Raw genomic sequence first — 11,641 nt, forward strand, 5'->3', positions numbered from 1 at the left:
AGGGATGCATCCTCCAGAAATACATAAAAAGGTAATATATCATTACTAGGTTTTATTACACATAAATATATTATCACAGTACATTCATGAGGCATAGGAGTAAAAATAGTCCTGAGTTATATTTTATGGTACTTTGAAATTTTTCATCTACATGTATATATGATATAGATCCACATATTTTTACTCTTTCAGCTTTGAAATTAAATATAAGCAACATATAAGAAATAACTTTTTTTTTAAGATTCTATTTATTTATTTGACAGAGAGAGAGAGACAACAAGAGAAGGAACACAAACAGGGGGAGTGGGAGAGGGAGAAGCAGGCTTCCTGCCAAGCAAGGAGCCTGATGTAGGGCTTGATCCCAGGACTGTGGGATAAGACATGAGATGCTTAACCACTGAGCCACTCCAGCGCCCCCAGATAAGAAATATCTTACACTATTACAATTATAAGGAATCTTATATAATAATGAAAAGTTTAGATTAGTATTTCCCAAACTGTTTTGCTTTATAGACCAGAAAAATATGCTAACCAAACATTGTTTGTATTGTTTGGTATTTGCTTATTAATTTTTACTTTGCCAGGTATGACATTTTTCTAAAGCAGGCTCCACGCCCAGCATGGAGCCCAGTGTGGGGCTTGAACTCACAATCCTGAAATCAAGACCTAAGCTGAGACCAGGAATCAGATGCTTAATCAACTGAGCCAACCAGACACCCCAATTATGACATTTTAAAAGTCATAACAATCACCTATATCTCAGGGTTTCATTTTAAAAAAAGATATTTCTAAAGTTTTAATTCCAGTATAGTTCACATTCAGTATTATGTTCATTTCTGATGTACGGTATAGCGATTCAACAATTCTATACATTATTCAGCACTCATCACTACAAGTGCACTCCTTAATCCCCATTACCTATTACATCCTTCCTCCTACCCACTTACCCTCTGGTATCCACCAGTTTGTTCTCCATAATTAAGGGTCTGTTTCTTGGTTTGTCTCTCCCTCTCTCTCTTTTTTTCCCTTTGCTCATTTTTGTTGTTTCTTAAATTCCACTTAGAGTGAAATCTTTTGGTATTTGTCTATCTCTGACTTACTTCACTTAGCATTATACTCACTAGCTACATCTTTGTCATTGCAAATGGCAAGATTTCATTCTTTTCTATAGCCAAATAATATTCCATTTTCCATCTATATACCACATTTTCCATATCCATTCATCTATTGATGGACATTTGGGCTGTTTCCCTAATTTGGCCATGGTAAAGAATGATGCAACAAATACAGGGATGCATGAATCCCTTTGGATTAGAATTTTGTCTTTTGGGGGGTATCTACCCAATAGTGCAATTGCTGGATTGTAGGGTAGCTCTATTTTCAACTTTTTGAGGAAACTTCATACTGTTTTCCACAGTAGCTATAGCAGCTTGTATTCCCACCACCAGTGCATGAAGGTTCCTTTTCCTCCATATCTTTGCCAACCCTTATTGTTTCTTTTGTTTTTTTGTTTGTTTTTGTTTTCTTTGTAATTCTGACAGGTGTAAGGTGATATCTCATTGTAGTTTTATTTGCATTTCCCTGATGGTAAATGATGTTGAGAGTCTTTTCATGTGTGTGTTGGCCATCTGCATGTCTTCTTTAGAGAAATGTCTGTTCATGTCTTTTGCCCATTTCTTGACTGGATTTTTGTGTTTTTTTGGTGTTGAGTTGTATAAGTTCCTTATATAGTTTGGATACTAACCCTTTATCAGATATGTCATTTGCAAATATCTTCTCCCATTCAGTAGGTTGCCTTTTAGTTTTGTTGTTTCCTTCTCTGTGCAGAAGCTTTTTATTTTGATGAAAACTCAATAGCTTATTTTTGCTTTTATTTCTTTTGTCTCAGGAGACACATTTACAAAAATGTTGCTATGGCCAATGTCAGAGACATTTTTGCCTGTGCTCTCCTCTAGGATTTTTATGGTTCCAGGTCTCAGTTTTAGGTCTTTAATCAATTTTGTGCTTATTTTAGTGTATGATTAAAAAAGAGACATTTTAACTTCAAAACTTTTCACAACAAAAGACTATCCTTTTAATTGCCCTTTATGATAATTTCACTTTGGTGCACTGATTTTTCTCATTTCTTTTTCCTAATGGGTGAATACTTTGGCACAAATTGATAGTGGTTCACACTGTAGAATTTGTTTCCTTGCATTTGACACTTCTCTTTCTATGAGTAGCTGGTTTATTAGCCAGGAACCAGGAGAGGTGCAAGTGCCCACTGAAATGTTCTTGTTCCCCCCCAACAAAGTACCCTCCACCTTTATAGATGGTCTTCTTGGTCTTCCCTGCCTTTATCCATGTTTCTTGAGCCTTGCCTTTTCCCAGAGACCCACCTCACATCTTTTATTCTATCTTTCATGATCTTCTCTTCAAGAGTTGCATTTCAGAGAGTCTCCACTCCACTAAGTTTTGACTCCTTGTATTCACCTGTCTCCAACCTTATAGTAGCAGTTTGCCCTGTGTTGTCCCCCTTTTTTAAATTTTTATTTTTTAAAGATTTTATTTATTTATTTGACAGAGATCACAAGTAGGCAGAGAGGCAGGCAGAGAGAGAGGAGGAAGCAGGCTCCCTGCTGAGCAGACAGCCCAATGTAGGGCTTGATCCCAGGACCGTGGGATCATGACCTGAGCTGAAGGCAGAGGCTTTAACCCACTGAGCCACCCAGTGGCCCCGTGCTGTCCCCCCTTTATTTCTTTTTAAGATTTTATTTATTTGACAGAGAGAGATCACAAGTAGGAAGAGAGGCAGGCAGAGAGAGAGGGGGAAGCAGGCTCCCTGCTGAGCAGAGAGCCCAATGCGGGATCATGACCTGAGCCAAAAGCAGAGGCTTTAACCAACTGAGCCACCCAGGCACCCCTGTAGTCCCCTTTTTTATGGATCCAAGAAGAGTTGTTGATTTTTTAGTCTGTTCAGCTTTTTACTTATTAGGAAGGAAGGATAACATGCAAAACTGGAAAAGCCCCACTCTCACACTTCTAGTACTAGTAATGTGTGTCTTCTCTCTTTTTGTCTTGGTTGGCTTGGCTAGAGGTTGATCATTTTATCAATCTTTTCAAAGAATCAGCTTTTGGCACTGGTGATTCTATTGTTTACTTGTTTTCAATTGCATTGAATTCTGGTCTATTTTTATTATTTCTTTTCTGCTTCCTTTGGGGTAGAAGCTTAGATTATAGATTTTAGATTTTTCTTTATTTCTAATATATATAGTTCATACTATAAATTTCCTTTCATCCCACAAATTTTGATAAGTTGTATTTACATTTTTATTTTGTCTAAAATATTTTAAAATTTCTCTTGGGACTTCCTCTTTAACCCATGTGTTCTTTAGAAATGTGTTGTTTAATGCCAAAATATTTTAGCTATTTTTTAAATTTATTTCTAGTTTAATTCCACTGTGGCCTGAAAGGACACTTTGTATGATTTTTATTCTTTTAAATTGGTTTAGGTCTGTGTTATGGTCCAATACATAGCCTATCTTAGTGAATGTTCCATGTGAGTTTGAAAAGAATATGTATTCTGCTATTGTTAGATGAAGCAGTCTCTAGTGGGTTTAGAAATAAACCCAAACACCTATGGTCAATTTTAACAAGAGTGCAAAGTCAATTTAAATGAGGAAAGAATAGTCTTTTCAACAAATGGTGCAGAGAAAAGAATGACGTTAGAGCCCTGACTCACACCATACATAAAAATTAATTCAAAATGGATCAATGAGCTGAATGTACAAGCTAAATTATAAAACATCTAGAAGAAAACATAGGGATAAATCTTCATTACCTTGGATTTGGCAATGAATTCTTAGATATGATACCAAAAGCACAAACAACAGAAGAAAAAACAGTGAAATTTTACTTCATCAAAATAAAAATCATTTGTGCTTCTAAGAACTTTATTAAGAAATTTGAAAGACAACTCAGAATGGGAAAATGTACTTGCAAATCATATATCAAATAGAAGACTTGTACATTGAGTATGTAAAGAACTCTCAAAACTTAATAACAAGATAAATAACCCAACTTTTAAAATGGGAAAAGGACTTGAATAGACATTTATCTAAAAAAGATGTACACATGACTGGTAAGCACATGAAAAGAGGCATGACATCATTAGTCATTAGGAAAATGCAAATCAAAACCACAATGAGATACCACTTCACAACATTAGGATGGTTATAATAAAAAAAAAAAGGCAAGTAATAACAAGTGTCAGCCAGGATGTGAAGAAATTGGAACCCTCATAATTTACCTATGGGGAATGTAAAATGCTGCAGCTGGTTTGGAAAACAGTCTGGCAATTCTTCAAAAAGTTCAACATAGAGTTACCATATGACCTAGCATTTCCCTTCCTAGGTATACACCCAGCAGAAATGAAAACAATATGACTGCAGAGAAACTTGCACATGAATGTTCATAAAAGCATTATTCATAATAGTTGAAAGGTGAAAACAATCTAAATGTCCATCAATTGATGGATGAAAAAAGAGAAGGTGGCCTATCCATACAGTGAAAAATTATTCAGCCATAAAAAGGAACAAAATATCCATATAAAGTACAACATGGATGAATCTTGAAAACATGGTAAGTGAGGAAAGCCACATACTGTATGATTCCATTTATATGAAATGTTCAGAACAGGCAAATGCATAGAAACAGAAAACAGATTTGTGGTTTCCAGGAGTTGGAAGAAGGAGAGATTGGGCACTGACTGCTAATGGGTACAGAATTTCCCTTTGGGAATGATGGAAATGTTCTGGAATTAGATCATTGCAATAGTTGCACAGCTTTGTGAATGTACTCTGAAATTAATTTTATTTTTACTTCGAAAGGATGATTTTATGGTATGTGAATTATAAAAATAAAATTTTTAGTTAAGAGAATATACCTCTGGTAATTCTGTGTGCCATATGGTGATGCTCACATGTATGGGACAGGTGGTTTCTCTGAACTGTTTATTTGAGTCAGATTGTATTTCAAAAACCACATCCCAACAAGTGTCTCTTAGAATGTTTTAGGAGGGTAGCAGGAAGAGATTAAAAAGAGCACAAGGAAATTTTTTGGAGTGAGGCATATGTTCATTATCTTGATTGTGGTAATTGTTTCAATGGATATATACTCATGCTGAAACAACATTTTATACTTTAAGTATTTATAGTTTATTGTCCACCAGTTATACCTCAATAATGCTGTTGAGGAAAAACTAATGCTGTGAGGGGAAAGAAAGAAGAAATTGTCTACCACAGAGGAGACACTAACAATCAAGTCCAACAAAATTACTCAGCTTGTTGATGTTACAGAGACTTTGTCACTGGTCACTCCATCTGGTGTGATGAGTGTCTTAGTTCCAGCTGCTATAACAAATTACCATAGGCTGAGTAGCTTAAACAACAAAAATTTACTTCTTACAGTTCTGGAAGCTGGAAGTCCAGAATCAAGGCACTTGCATATCCAGTGTCTGGTGAGGGCCACCTTCTTGTCAGAACTTCACGTCAGAGAGAGAGAGAGAGAGAGAGAGAGAGAAATCCCTCGTGTCTTTTCTTTTGAGGGCACTAATCCCATTGGTAAGGACTCCAACCTTATCACCTCATTAACTGTCAGAAGCCCCACCTCCAAATATCATTACAGTGGGGACTAGGCGTCAACATATGAATGTTGAGGAAACAGTCAATCCGTAGCAATGGAATCTGAGTAAGAGTGCCCCTTGTGGAAGCCTCTTACACTGTTGGTGGGAATGTAAGTTGGTACAGCCACTTTGGAAAACAGTGTGGAGATTCCTTAAGAAATTAAAAATAGAGCTTCCCTATGACCCTGCAATTGCACTATTGGGTATTTACCCTAAAGGTACAGATGTAATGAAAAGAAGGGCCATCTGTACCCCAATGTTCATAGCAGCAATGGCCACAGTTGCCCAACAGTGGAAAGAACCAAGATGCCCTTCGATGGATGAATGGATAAAGAAGATATGGCCCATATATACAATGGAGCATTATGTCTCCATCAGAAAGGATGAATACTCAACTTTTTTCTCAACATAGACAGGACTGGAGAAGATTATGCTGAGTGAAATAAGTCAAGCAGAGAAAGTCAATTATCATATGGTTTCACTTATTTGTGGAGCATAAGGAATAACATGGAGGACATTAGGAGAAGGAAAAGAAAAGCAAATTGGGGTAAATCAGAGGGGGAGACGAAGCATGAGAGACTATGGGCTCTGAGAAATAAACTGAGGGTTTTGAAGGGGAGGGAGGTAGGGGGATGGGTGAGCCTGGTGGTGGGTATTAAGGAGGGCACATATTGCATGGAGCACTGGGTATGGTGCATAAACAATGAATCTTGGAACACTGAAAAAATAAAATTAAAACAAAAAGAGAGTGCCCTTGCTCATACAGGATTTACTGTATAGATTTATAAAATATATTTCTTTTTGAGGGTCCTAGACCAAAATCTTCCAAAACCATTTGTTTAATATCTGAAGTTATTGTGCAAACATACTAACTAGGTGACATCAAATTTTTCTTACACCTGACCTTAACAATTTTACTGTGTTAGTCTTAAACAATTAAATATGTATAACAATATTAAACTTTGTTCCATAACCAGTCATATCTACAGAAATACAACCCACAGAAGAACTTTTGATTTGAAAAGCCCTCCTATTTTTCTTTAAAACATTTAAATTTATTAAATATGTAAATAAAAGTTTAAATATATTTAAATATATACTTAAATATTTTATATTTTTAAATTTCTTTAAGACATCATTTTAAGGTCTGAAATTTGCAATTTACCTAAAATTTAGCTTGGCTTGGGGTGGAGGGGGCTTGATATAGCTTTTACTTCTTATTATATCACCATGTCTGTAAAAAAATATGGCTCTGTGGAAAAATGATGCCAACTATTGATTGGTTTATTGATTCAGCTATATTATTTGCCTTATTTTTTGTGGTGTAAATATTTTATATTAAGAAAAATATTTTTAAATGCCATCCTCATAATTCTAAAGCTTTAGCTTCATTTAATTCATGAACACCTGAAGATGTAATAAAGGAGGTCATTAGGTTCTTGAATGGAGAAATGGTTTTGTTTTTTAGTCTTGATGCATTTTGATGAAAAAAATGTTCTTACAATGACTTCTTGTTTCCATGAGGTAGAGAGTGGGTTTTTAGTCCTTGGAACCGATGGAGCTACAACTTAGACCATAGAATGCATTGCTTTGAGTACACAGGTGTTATCAGAGCAAAATCCTACCATGGAAAGATCCATTGGGAGTGGAGTGTGTGCAAAAGTCCAATCAAAGTAAGCACTACCGTCGATCTAGGAAGTCGTGCTGTGGATGGGAAATGATAAAGGAGTGGGCACTCAGAGGCTAAAAGGGAAGCTGGGGACTTCTAGTCTCAGATGTGGGCCCCCAAATGTGTCCACAGTGTGAGAGTAATCATAAAATCAAGACAGCTGTGGGTCATGTAAGGAGAAGATGGTCCCCTTGGATCCTCTGACAGAGAACATACTTTGGTCCCCTTGAAAATGGGTTGGCATGGGGTGAAATGGACAACCACAGTTAACAGGAAAACTAAATATTTCTCCTAAGATCCACACCCCCCTGAAAAGACACTCTTAACCATAATGAATATATAAAGAATCATCAGCCGCTCTTGAATACTCAACAAGCATCCTCCCTCCTCCTCCCTCCTACTCGCTCCTCTAAATAAGAAGGTATGCACAGACACAGTGAGCTTTTTGGAGACATTAGAGAATTCACAAGATGCTTTATTTTCTGACACACATGCTTTCAACCTATTTGGAAAATGTTCTACTTTGAGCAATGTTTCTTACTCTGAAATACACCAAATAATTTTTAATAAAATAAAAACTACTAAGTATCTTGTGCTCGTTTTGGCAGCACATAGACTAAAACTGGAACGATCCAGGGAAGATTAGCATGATCTCTGTGCAAGAAAGACATGCAAACCTATTCAGTATATAGTTAAATGTGCTTTGTTTAAATTTAAAGGAAATCTATAGATCTTAGAATATTTTATTTTGGATGGTATCATGAGTTGAAGTTGATAACATCATGATGGTATCTTGTGACGAGTTGAACACAAGATGCTATTTTCATTCAAGGGGGTCATACGCACATGGCATGTTTTTACTCACATACTAACTACATGCTGCATGAGACCCACTCCCGCTGTGGGTAACTGACTTTAGAGTCTTACTTTTAGATCGCTAATTTAAGAAGCTTCTTCTTACTTTTGAATGTTGATAGTTTCATGTTATTTCAGAGGTATTCCCCTGAAAAAATTTCCATCCTTATTTTTAGAGTTTCTTATTATGGAAAATTTAAAATATATGCAAACGCAAACAGACTAGTATGATGAACCCAAGTCACCCGTATTCAACAATTATCAGCTCAAGGTGAACTTTGTTTTATCTATTCCCTCACCTACTTCTGGCCCTCTAGTATTATTTAGAATCAAATCCTGCCATCTTATAATTTCAGGCATAAATATTGCAATATGTAACTCTAAAAGATAAGGATTCAGATTCTTATGTATGTATGTATGTATTTCATTAATTTAGTAATCTCTATTCCCAATGTGAGGGTCTAACTCATGACTACAAGATCAAGAATTGCATGCTCTTCGGACTGAGCCAACCAGGCACCCTGACAAGATTATTTTTCTTCTTTTTAAAGATTTTATTTATTTGAAAGAGAGAGACACAGTGAGGAGGGAACACAAGCAGGGGGAGTGGGAGAGGCAGAAGCAGGCTTCCCACCAAGTAGGGAGCCAGATGTGGGGCTTGATCCCAGGACCCTGGGGTCATGACCTGAGCCGAAGGCAGATGCTTAATGACTGAGCCACCCAGGTGCCCAAGGATTCTTTTTCATTTTTTATTTTATTTTTAAAGATTTTATTTTTAAGTAATCTCTATACCCAATGTTGTGCTCAAGCCCACAACCCCGAGATCAAGAGTTACATGCCCCCCAACTAAACCACCCAGGCTTCCCAAGTGTTCTTTTTTAAATAAAACAAAACCATAGTTCCATTTTGCACTTAAAAATGAATAATATTTTACAATTTTGAACATAGTCAACGGATTATATTATAGTCAGTGATTCAAACCAAATCAGTTTTTGAGGAATGCTCTCATTTTGTACTGTAAGTAAGACAATGTGGTCTGCCTTCCTGTCTATAGAAGAAAGGGATTTGAGTTAAAACAAGGATAGAGATAAGCAAAGGGAAATGTGATCGTACCTGGTTGATACCTGGATTAGTGAGGGCTCTGACTGCAGGTCAGAGCTGGAATAAATGGTAAAAGGACCCTTTATTTCAATGATACTGGAGTATCTGATGTATCCAAGGTGCAGGAAGTCAGCAGGGGCCTGGAAGGGATCTGAACTGGGAAATGGGGTGGAGTCACCCCAGGGGAACCCTCTCCGTCATACAACTCTCCTCCCTCTCACCTATATTTCATTCCTCATGTGTGGGAAAAAGCTATGCTTAAGCCCCCCAATTTTCTCAACTTCTCTGTAAAAGAAACCAGCCAATGCTGGGATGAGAATATTTTAGTTATAATTGCAAGTTTCCAGGAAAAGGGGCTCTGATCGGGTCAGTTTGGGTTACATGTCCACTCTTGGTCTGGTCAGCAGTGACTGAGGGAGTGGGTCACATGTCACAAACATGGCTGTCAAAGTTTACCCATGTGGTCTGGTGAGGAGTCAGAATCTTCCAGAGAAAGCTAAGGGCCATTGCTCATGGTACGGGTTGTTGCCAAGGAAGACTGAGAGCAGGAGCATCTCTGGAGCTAAGGAGTCAATGGTGCATGACCATGTGTAGGGTCTCAGGCAGGAGGGCATTCCTCTCTCCCATCCAACAGTGGACAGGTGTCCTCACTAGGGAAGGGATTCCATTCGGGGATTGGTTGTCAAGTTCAGCCAACTCTGTGCTTCTCTCCCTGAGGGTTTTAGAACACAGACTCCCCTGCAAGTTTTTCTCCAGGTCCCAAAGTGAGAACCACCCTACAGGCCAGTGAGTGAACTAGGATTAGTCTGCCTCTAGCTCAGTCTTGTCCCATGGCAGGTGGGGGCTGTGGGGTTGCAAGAGAAAACCCTTTAAAACTAGGTCCCCCATCCACCACAGGACCTAAAAGCAAGGCTAAGAGGCAGGAAAAGATGAAGGCACAGTACAATATGTAGAGACGAGACAAAGTTAGAGGTTGGGAAAGAATCAAAGACTAAATTCAGCTGAAGTGCTTGAGGCAAGGCCTGACTAGGTGTGTTCATCTTCTTCACTGGGCCCTCCTTATTCTTAACTCCTTATTCTTTCTCTCTTTCCTTCCTTCCTTGCTTCCTCCCTCTCTCCTTTCATTCCCTTTTTCTACTACTTTCTTGCTCACTTTCCTTCCCTCTTTCTCTCCTTCTTTATTCAGTGTTCCTCCATCTGTGTTTTGAAGACCATCAACACAAATCACTTCAGAGGCTCCTTCAAGATTCAGATTCTAGACCTGGTTCCCAGACATTCAATCTGGCAGTCTTGGGGCCTGGCCTGGGAATTTGCCTTTTTCACAAGTCAGGAGATTTTGATACACACCCAAGTTGGAGCACCACTTGCTATGAGAAGAAACATTAGTCAGGTTGACCCCAGAATATTCCATTCATTCCTGTGCCTTTAAACAAGATGAATTTTCCTAATATAATTTCCTTACATGTCTGTGGTGATGGAGATGTGTGTAGGCAGCATACCGCAGTTGTTAGTGGAGGCATTTAAGTCTACACCCTAAATACCTCTCGTCCTGCCCCAGGAGCTGCCGTAACAGCTGTCTGGTTCAAGAAAAGCTCCCGAAGCTCTCCTGGGCTGCCAGTCATGCCACCATCTCCCCAGATTAGGAAGTGGTTTGTTTGCTTCCCTCGATTCAATAATGTATTCACACTCTTGAACATGGCATTGGTACCTTGAGTTGGCTAACAAAATAATAATTCTGTTTACATAGAAATAGTAAATTCTAATTTTTGAAATGTCACCAGCCTGGTTTGATATAACGGTATCTAGATTCGTATGTCAAAATGTTCTTACTAGAAAAGAGTCTCCAGTGTGGAAAGTACAATAGCTACCCTGGGCTTACAGATGAGTCAACCTAGGTGTATAAGGTCATCTTGGGCTGGTCCTGAAAGAACTGTTTCTTTTTAGTTCTTATTTTCAGAAACAGCTTTATGCTCAGTCTTTTGGCTAAGATCTAGCATCTGTTCTTATCAGTTTAATATCTGATATGTCCTTTATCTGAGGACAATATATTAAATGGATTTTAGGAGCAGGGAGATGGGGTAGGAACTTGCTCTGTCCACTCCATGCATTGAGCTGGAATTGCAGGGCCTCCAGGAACAGTGTGCCCCCCTCCTGGGGCTTCAAACTTGTGATGGTGTTGGGGAGCCTGGCTGACGCAGTGAGTAGAGCACATGACTCTCCACCTTGAAGTCATGAGGTCAAGCCCCATGTTGGGTATGGAGCCTTCTTAAAAAATAATAATAGCGTGGCTCAGTAAGTTAAGTGTCTGCTCTTGGTTTTGGCTCAGGTTGTGATCTCAGGGTCATGAAATCGAG

General features: G+C 38.2%; 2 non-coding genes across 2 annotated transcripts; both read left to right on the forward strand.

Annotated features, from left to right (window-relative positions):
* The first annotated feature begins 7,923 nt into the window (after positions 1-7,923).
* Positions 7,924-8,031, forward strand: LOC116872433. The gene has a single exon (XR_004383639.1). It is a non-coding gene; the product is annotated as a U6 spliceosomal RNA (small nuclear RNA).
* A 3,219-nt stretch (positions 8,032-11,250) lies between these two features.
* Positions 11,251-11,436, forward strand: LOC116872435. Its single transcript, XR_004383641.1, has one exon. It is a non-coding gene; the product is annotated as a U2 spliceosomal RNA (small nuclear RNA).
* Positions 11,437-11,641: the final 205 nt, after the last annotated feature.

Source organism: Lontra canadensis, unplaced genomic scaffold, assembly GCF_010015895.1.
Source record: "Lontra canadensis isolate GAN:19392208 unplaced genomic scaffold, GSC_riverotter_1.0 scaffold29, whole genome shotgun sequence".
Taxonomy (NCBI): Eukaryota; Metazoa; Chordata; class Mammalia; order Carnivora; family Mustelidae; genus Lontra; species Lontra canadensis.